Below are 8,907 nucleotides of genomic sequence, written 5' to 3'. Positions count from 1 at the left end.
CCTGGGAACCTTACTCTTGCGATGCATCACCTTCTTGATTCTTGAAATTCATCCCCTTCTTTTGCCTCAAAGTAGGTCAATCCTCTGCACTTTCCCGTACCATTTCCCAACCATACTGATCATGAGGGTAAAGGAAATAGTTAAAGCGTGTCTGCAGAACATAATTTAGGCATGTCCCCTTTGCTTGCCACTAAGGTTGCTATATGGTGGCATTGCTTCTTCCTCTTTTAGTTTTAAAAAGCTAGGAACCAAGCTCTGCTGCTTCCATCACTGTTCCACTTCTGTTAACTTTTAAATAGATAGCATTCCTTTAAGATGACGGTAGCAAGGGAGGAAAAATAATTGTGTGCCGTGATCAGCACATCAGATAACCTCCAGCATTTCACAGATGCAAATAGGAAACACTGTCTTCATCATTTTTTTTACAGCCAAAGGCCAGCATAAAATATAAAATATAGGAAACGTTGTTTACCTGCAATATGCCAGTTCAGGAGCACTTGAGGATCTGGACACATGATTGGAAAACAAAACAGGTGTTTGAATAGATTGTTCCTTTTGGTTAAGACACAATGAAGAAAGCTGTGCCCCTTCAGAAATTCAGCAAAGATCTGTGCTTTCTTAATGGAGATTTTGGGGGTGGTGACTGAGGAGGGTGGGGTTTGGGGAGGGGATGGACTTCAGTGGGGTATAATGCCATAGATTCCATCTTCTAAAGTGGCCATTCTCTCCAGGCAAACTGATCTCTGTCATGGAATTCTTCACTGGATTAAGGTTTTCTGTTGTCCCATCAGATTCTCACCAGCAGATTTTCCAATACAAGGGCCCAAAGATTACCCTTTCAGCATCAAACGTGCTGATTACCATGGCCATCAGGTACAAGTACAAGGTATCTGGGAAGCTGAAATGAAATAATAAGCATTCTGTAGTACCTTAGCATGACAGTTAGAAGCCGTAGTTGTTTTGGTCTGGTCTGGTTTGAGCCACTGTGTATCAAGGGCATTTACCAAGTTGTTTGGCAACACAAACCAACTTTAAGATTGTTTGCTGAGAGACCCGAAGAATAAAAGCGTCCTTCTGTTTCATTTGTTTTGGATCTTGCCATGGCCCCCATACAGATGAAACCCTGTTGTAGTTTGTATTTTGATGCTGAATTTGATCATCTCAGAGTTTAGGCATATTAAAGCCCTCCCACATTTGTGTGTGTGTGTGTGTGTGCTCCATCAAGTCACAGCTGATTTATGGCAACCCTGTAAGGTTTTTCAAGGCAAGAGACTTTCAGAGGTGGTTTGCCATTGCCTGCCTCTGCGTGGGCTGAGGGAGTTCTGAGAGAACTGTGACTGGCCCAAGGTCACCCAGCTTGCTTCATGTGGGAAAGTGGGGAATCGAACCCAGTTCCCCAGTTTAGAGTCTGCTGCTCTAAACCACTATACCATGCTGACTCTCAAAGCATCCCACATGGGAGACACCAATTCTCACCCTAATGAAGGCCAGTGGGAACATCCCTATCTGTGGCAACTACTATGTACATATGTAAGTGCCATCAAGGCGCAACTGACTGAAGGTGACCCCAGCAAAGGGCTCTCAAGGCAAGTGAGATGCAGAGCTGGTTTGCCAGTGCCTTCCTCTGCAGAGTCTTCCTTGGTGGTCTCCCATCCAAGTATCAATCCTGCTTAACTTCTGAGATCTGACGAGATCAGGCTATACCGTGCCGCCTTCCGACCCTGGTAACTACTAACACACCATAAATGAGCCCCTACAGAAGTTCAACAAAGATCTGTCCCTTGCATCAATTTTTCGCAATACGTGGACTACCAGACACTTTCTGCCAGATAATGGGGCCCAGTTCACATCAGCGGAATCTGACGCATTTTTTCAGATCCATCTGATCCATCACAAAGATCTGATCCATCACATCATATCACCTCCTTCCATCCAGCAACAAATAGTCAGGCTGAATGGATGGTCAGAACAACAAAGGATACATTCAAATGGATTAAGGATGATTAGGATCATCATCTTGCATGTTTCCTCCTGACACAAAACATCCCATTGAGTACTACTACAGGCAGGAATTCTGGTGAGCTGGTAATAGGCGGTTGACGCCTCTGCTAGATCGTATGCACCTGGTCCCTGACTTTACTGAGAAATAAGCAAAGAATGCTGATGGCCGCACAGACAGAGGTGGAGTCCAAAGGTCCCTGCATATATTTGCCCCCTAGAACCCTGTTTATGTGAGGGTTGGGGATCTGGCTCAGCAAAGATCCCTGTAACTGACTCAAGCTATAAGGCCATTATCGTGCCTGACCCCAGATGGCCATGTGCTACAGATACATGTGGACCAGATGAGGAGCCATATATCTGGGTAGCCACCTTCCTCTGCAAGCACCATTTGTGCTCCAGCAGCAGCAAGTGTTGAGCCAGCAGCTGCCCAGGAACTGAGCCAAGGATATGTTGACACAGGTTGTTTATGCATGGGAGTTTTACCTGAGGTTTGTTGCTCTCTGGACCCACACTTTCTTTTTCTGGCAAGGCTATAATAAAGTGTTAAATATTTGACCCACACTTTCCTGTTGCGAATCTACCTACCAGCTGTCTCCAAGCTCAAATCAAGAAGCACTTGAGTCCCCGCCCCTTGAAACGCTGCTTTGTAATTGGCTAGAGTGCTTTCTGTGAGAGAAAAGTCTGCCCCCCCCCCAGCGGAAACCCAAGTGCTGCGTTAAAAGCATTTTAAAAATGAAAACAAAACAGAGCTCTCTAATAGGAACGGGGGGGCGGGGAGAGAGTAACTGAAGCCTCATTTTTAAAAGTCTTTCTTCTGCTAGAAAGAACTCTGTGGAAGCAGAAATCCCCACCCCTTGACACACTGCTTTGTAATTGACTGTAGTGCTTTCTGTGAGAGAGCACTGTCACTCCCCCAAGCTTCTGTGTCCCGCACTTGGCCTTATGCATGGTGATTTCACCCAGGCTCATCTCAGCGGAGATTATTAGAGGGTTATTAGAGGAATAGAAGTCCCAGGATTTGTGAGGGCTGGCCACGAGGTCATCTCTAATGGATGGAATACTCATGCATAAATCCAAGGAACAACCAAGACAGACCAGGGGTGAACATGAATGAAAGTACCCATGCATAAGCAACCACAGACTACAAAGTGCCAACCAATGTATGATCTCTGTCTGCTGTCTTGCACTAGAGCTTATCCCTTGTACCTTCAAGAGATGGGAGGGACATAGTGTATTGGCTGTCCCAGCTTGCCATACTAGGACATACTAGAATTCACCTTCGCAAGAACAGTTTCACTTGGTCTTCCAGTTCAATGTGGCTCCTGCTAGTGGCCAATTCAATTCAAGTCTTCCTCCTGATGTACGTTTGTGATCACAATAAAGTTATGTGCAAGTTATAAACCTTTTTGCCTAACCTCTTCACAAAGTTTTGTTTGTTGGCATCAAGTTGCAGCCAACTTATGGCGATCCCGAAAGGTTTTCAAGGCAAGAGACGTTCAGAGGTGGCTTGCCATTGCCTGCCTCTGCGTAACAACCCTGGACTTCCTTGGTGGTCTGCTGTCAAAGTACTGACCAGGGCCAACACTGCTTAGCTTCTGAGATCTGACAAGATCGGGCTAGCCTGGGCCATCCAGCTCAGGGTCTCCATGATAGTTTACAGTAACTGTGTCCTGCCTTTTGCTTCCAATCAGTGGAACATACCAAAGCTATTAGGGGCAGGCAGGAGAGGGACTGTGGCTCAGTGGTAGAGCATCTGGCTTGACACTCAGAGGGCCCCAGGATCCACCCCTGGCATCTCCAGCTAAAAAAAAGCATAAAGTGGTAGGTGATGTGAAAGGCCACAACCTGAGCTGCTAACAGTCTTGCTGGACCAATTCAGTATAAGACAGCTTCATGTGTTTGTGTGTGTGACTCCCAGGGTAGATCCCCCCCCCCCCAATTTCCTACTCTGTTAGCTTTCAGACACAGTATACTAAGGTGCTATAACATGTATTTAAATTTGTATTGGGTTTAATTCTAGTAAGTAGATATTCAGTGAAGACGCCGGCTCCCCCCTCCCACTGGTGGCTGCACCCGAATGGGGGAGGTGTGGACTAGGGTTGACAACCTCCAGGTGTTGGCTGGAGATCTCCTGCTGTTACAATTGATCTCCAGGTGAAAGAGATCAGTTCGACTGGAGAAAATCGCCGCTCTGGCAATTGGACTCTATGGCATTGAAGTCCCTTCCCTCTTCAAACCCCACCCTCCTCAGACTCCACCCCCAAAATCTCCAGGTATTTCCCAACCTGGAGCTGGCAACCCTAGCACAGACACTGGCATGTGGCAGGACTTGCCTGACTGTTACCCTGAGGATGTAAAAGGGAGTTAGGTGGTAGCTGTGGTAACACCCAACTAGGTTGCCAGGTCCCTGTTCGCCACCGGCGGGAGGTTTTGGGGGTGGAGCCTGAGGGGGGTGGGGTTTGGGGAGGGGAGGGACTTCAGTGCCATAGAGTCCAATGGCCAAAGTGGCCATTTTCTCCAGGGGAGCTGATTTATGTCGGCTGGAGATCAATTATAATAGCGGGAGATCTCCAGCTAGCACCTGGAGGTTGGCAACCCTAGGTGGCACCCAACCTTCAGAGTCACCAGCCTGTTGCTGGGCTGTGGGGCTTATTTAAGCCTTCCCTTGTGGCTCAGCAGGGTGGTGGGCAAAGAGGGGAACAGGCTGTTTGGGGCAGGATGCTCTCTGGGAGCTCAGGCCTGACTGTCTAGGGGGCCAGAGTGAGCCTTTAAGAGGGAAGCTCCTAGAGAGGGGAAAGATGATTGGCTGCAGCCAATAGGATGAGGTCCAATCACAAGAGAGCAGGGATTGGGATCGAGACAGGTGTGGTTCCTGGGGCTGAGATTAAAAAGTGGTTGGAAGCCAGCCCATGAGGATATCTTGATGCTGGAAAGAGTAAGATTGGAGGCAGAAGGGGAGGACATAGGTTAACTCTTTCTCCCCTGCTTCTGAGGCCATCAGGCAACAAAGTGTTTAAGAGTGGAGCGCTTAAGAGGGAAAGCCAGCGTGGTGTAGTGGTTAAGAGCGGTGGATTCTAATCTGGAGAACTGAGTTTGATTACCCACTCGTACACATGAAGCCAGCTGGGTGACCTTGGGCTAGTCACAGTTCTCTCAGAGCTCTCTCAGCCTCACCAGCCGTTTGTTGTGGGGAGAGGAAGGGAAGGAGATTGTAAGCCGGTTTGACTCTCCTTAAAAGGTAGAGAAAAGCAGCACATGAAAACCAACTTCTTCATTGCTGGGGGGCATTACCTGCTCTCCCACAATGCTCATAGGTCCCAGTGTTCAAGAGAAATGTCACGTTGCAAAGAGAACACTTAAACCAAAGGCCTACCCTTGCTCAGCCAATAACTAATCCATAATAATAGCAATAGACTTGCACTGTACTAATTGATTCACATAGAAAAATTATTAGGGACTGTGGTCTATACTACTATGTATATAGCATTGGTGTCGAACTCATTTGTTAGCAGAGCCGGATATGACATAAATGTCACTTGGTCAGGCCGAGCCATGTGTAACATAAAGTTTAATGCCAGGTACCTGTCATGAGTCAGCCTGCAGAGACCTCTGACGAAGAGGAAATAGAAGCCAGAACAGAGGGACATCCTCAGGCAGAAGTCCCACAGGAACAACCACAGGGCCTACAGCCTGCCAGAGTAGAGGATCAGCCAAAGTCAGGAGATGACTCACCATGCCTGCAGCCTGCCAGCTCAAGGACTCCAGTTGGACCTGACACTTTGCAACATGCAGTATCTACAGAGGCCTCGCCAAGGCCACTGGAGCAGAGAAGAAAACAGGTTCGTCTGGCAATGCAGCAGAGACGGCAGAGTGCTAGACTGAAGGCTTTACAGAGGAACCTCCCCAGTAGCAGTGATGAGGAAGAGCAGGGCTGAAGCACTACCTGTGAACTCAGCCTCATCAGCATCACCTGGCTGTGCTACAGCAGCAGGGGAAGGAATTTAAGCCATCAGTTAGGCTTGGCTGTTGTGCAAGCAACTTGTCACCAACCTCTTTGTGTACCTGCCTTGTTTCCCTGCTATCCTTTGGATTCCTGGTATCCTGACTTCTCGGACTGGCTTTGACTAACGCCTTGGACTTCCCTTGCCTATATTGCTATCTCTGACTCTGCCTTCACTGTGAATGACCTTGGACTGTTCTCCAGACTACGTTTACAGCTTACAGCCCTCGCCTCTCGCCTGCACCAGGACAGTACCAGAGATACAAATTTTATAGAAGACACAGGCAAAGCCCATAACATTCTTACAGTATTTTCTTTTATTTAACAGTCTTTGATCATTGTCACCTCTGGACTGAGGAAGCTGACTTCCTCAGCTGGCGACCCCGCAGTGAACACGCCAACTCAGATCGGGACGCCTCGACTGGTGAGCCTGCAGCAGACTCGGCAGCCCAGAGCGGTAGTGGGGGGGGGGCGCTGCCTCGGCTTGCTCGTGGGCCGGGTCAGAGCCCTCATCGGGCCTGATCCGTCCCTCAGGCATTATGTTTGACACCTATGTTGTATGTGTGTGTAAAGTGCCGTCAAGTCGCAGCCGACTTATGGTGACCCCTTTTGGGGTTTCCAAGGCAAGAGACTAACAGGTGGTTTGCCATTGCCTTCCTCTGCATAGTGACTGTGGTATTCCTTGGTGGTCTCCCATCCAAATACTAACCAGGGCTGACCCTGCTTAGCTTCTGAGATCTGACGAGATCAGGCTTACCTGGGCCATCCAGGTCAGGGCCCTATATTGTATAGCTTGCTGAAATTAAGGTCCTACTTGGAAGTTTGCATCACTTAATGTGTCATGTTAACACTTATGCTTTGCTTCAGTTCTGTTTTTAGACTTCTGGTTGGTTCTACAACCCTAATCCTATTGCATTGTTTGTTGAATGTCTCATCTGTCGACTGTACTCACTCTGTGTAATCCGCCTTGTGTCTAAGTGAGAAAGGTGGACTATAAATAACATAAATTAATAAAATAACAATCCGTGTTGTGATTTGAATCCATACATCTTCCATGATGCTAAAGTATCACCCAATCTGTGAGTAGGGCTAGGGTTGATGTTATTACTCTTTAGAGGAAGGGGCTGTTGCACAAAATATGTTGAGGGGAAGCAGCTACGTGCTCAAAGTGTCTGTATTTACCCAGGACAATGTAGATTTTCTGGTCTCTGACTTTTGTAAATCACTCTCCCTGTTTTTCTCCAGAGTTGTTGAAATTTTGCTAGTGTGGTTGCTAGAGATTACCTTTTTCAGCGATTAGCTCCCTTGACTTAACTCTCTAGAAGTTCATTCTTTGAGTAGTGGTAGAAGATGCATCTTGTTTCTGGTGCATTTGATTTGATTTATTGGATTTATAGGCTGCCCTTTCCTGGCCACGCCAGGCACAGAGTGGCTAACAACCTTATTAAAACAGTTTTAAACAATCCAAAAAGATCTACAACGTGTAACCAAGTGTCATGAGAACATTATGACATCATGAAGCACAGTCTACGGTTTCAAACACCAGTATATTTTGAACTGTCAGTAGATCATATGTTATAGGACAATTATATTTTTCATATTGGAGGCAGAGGAAGGCTTGCATAGTAATCCTGGGTATGAGAATCAAATTGTTACAAGTGTGTGTGGGGGTAACCATGAGGACCCTTCTGTCTGTCTTTTGCTTTCTGTCTCCCTCTTTTCCTTCTCTCCTTCCCACCCACCTTCCTACTTTTTTCTGTTTCTTGGCAGCCTCTGCCTTAGGGTTGCCAACCTCCAGGTGGTGTCTGGAGATCTCCCACTATTGCAACTGATCTCCAGGCGACAGAGATCAGATCAGTTCACCTGGAGAAAATGGCTGCTTTGGAAGGTGGACTCTGGCATGGAAGTCCCTCCCCTCCCAAACCCCTCCCTCTTCAGGCTCCACCCCCAAAATCTCCAAGTATTTCCCATCCCAGAGCTGGCAATCCAATTTTTCCTTCCTGACCCACCTTTTTCTGTTCCCCTCTTGCAACTTGAGCTTTACCTTTTCCTCTCAAAGATTACCTTCCCTCCCTCCTGTCTTTTACCCTTTCTAGTGTCTCTCCCCCGTACTTGCTGTGACTGAGGCTCTAAATCTGTAGCAGTGTTGACTGCAGGTTGCCTAGCAACCCCCAAAATGGCTGCTGAGATCTCACAACAAGAGCTCAGTGGCACTTTTTTCTTAAAGAAGCAGGCATTCCTTGTATGTTTTGGGGGTTTATCTAACACCCTCTCGGTGTGGGTTTTATCATTCACATTTTTAAGCAAACCCCTGGGGCTTTCCCCAGGCTTGTAAAATACTATCCCTGTCTCTGTCTAGCTCCATTGTGTAGATTTCTTGATCCACATTCTATAGCTTGGTTCAGAACTAGATAAAATGATAATGCCAACAGATAGATAATTTATTTGCGGCACTTAGCCAGTCAAAACATGATAAAACGGAAAGCATGGACTAATAGATTCTTACAATCGAAGAATTACAGTCCGAGTCTTAAAACATTTTTAAAACATTAAAAAAAAAGAATTACACCTGGGACACATATAATGCCAACAGCCTTTGCCCGTGTGGGTGGAGACCAGCCGCCAATGTTTCAGAGGATCGAATGACAATCGGTAATCAAGGGGTGCCCTTGGACGTCCTTTTATCTGATTTTTTTTTTATCTTGTTGCTTTTCAGGTTATGGTCCCAACAGCGTTATCTCTGTTTGGCGAAACTGAAGCGAAGCGAAGCGAGGGAGAGACATTTGTAAGGCCAAAGGTTGTCGTGTGTGGGAGAACCACAAGCTAGGATTGGAACACTGCAGTTGCCTTCGCTACGTAAGGCCCCCTGGTTTTTATTCTTGGGTCTTTGTTCGTAGTCCAGCATA

This window comes from Euleptes europaea, chromosome 14, assembly GCF_029931775.1.
Source record: "Euleptes europaea isolate rEulEur1 chromosome 14, rEulEur1.hap1, whole genome shotgun sequence".
In the NCBI taxonomy this organism is placed as follows: Eukaryota; Metazoa; Chordata; class Lepidosauria; order Squamata; family Sphaerodactylidae; genus Euleptes; species Euleptes europaea.
The sequence above is the reverse complement of the archived record's forward strand: the minus strand, read 5'-3'. Positions refer to the sequence as shown.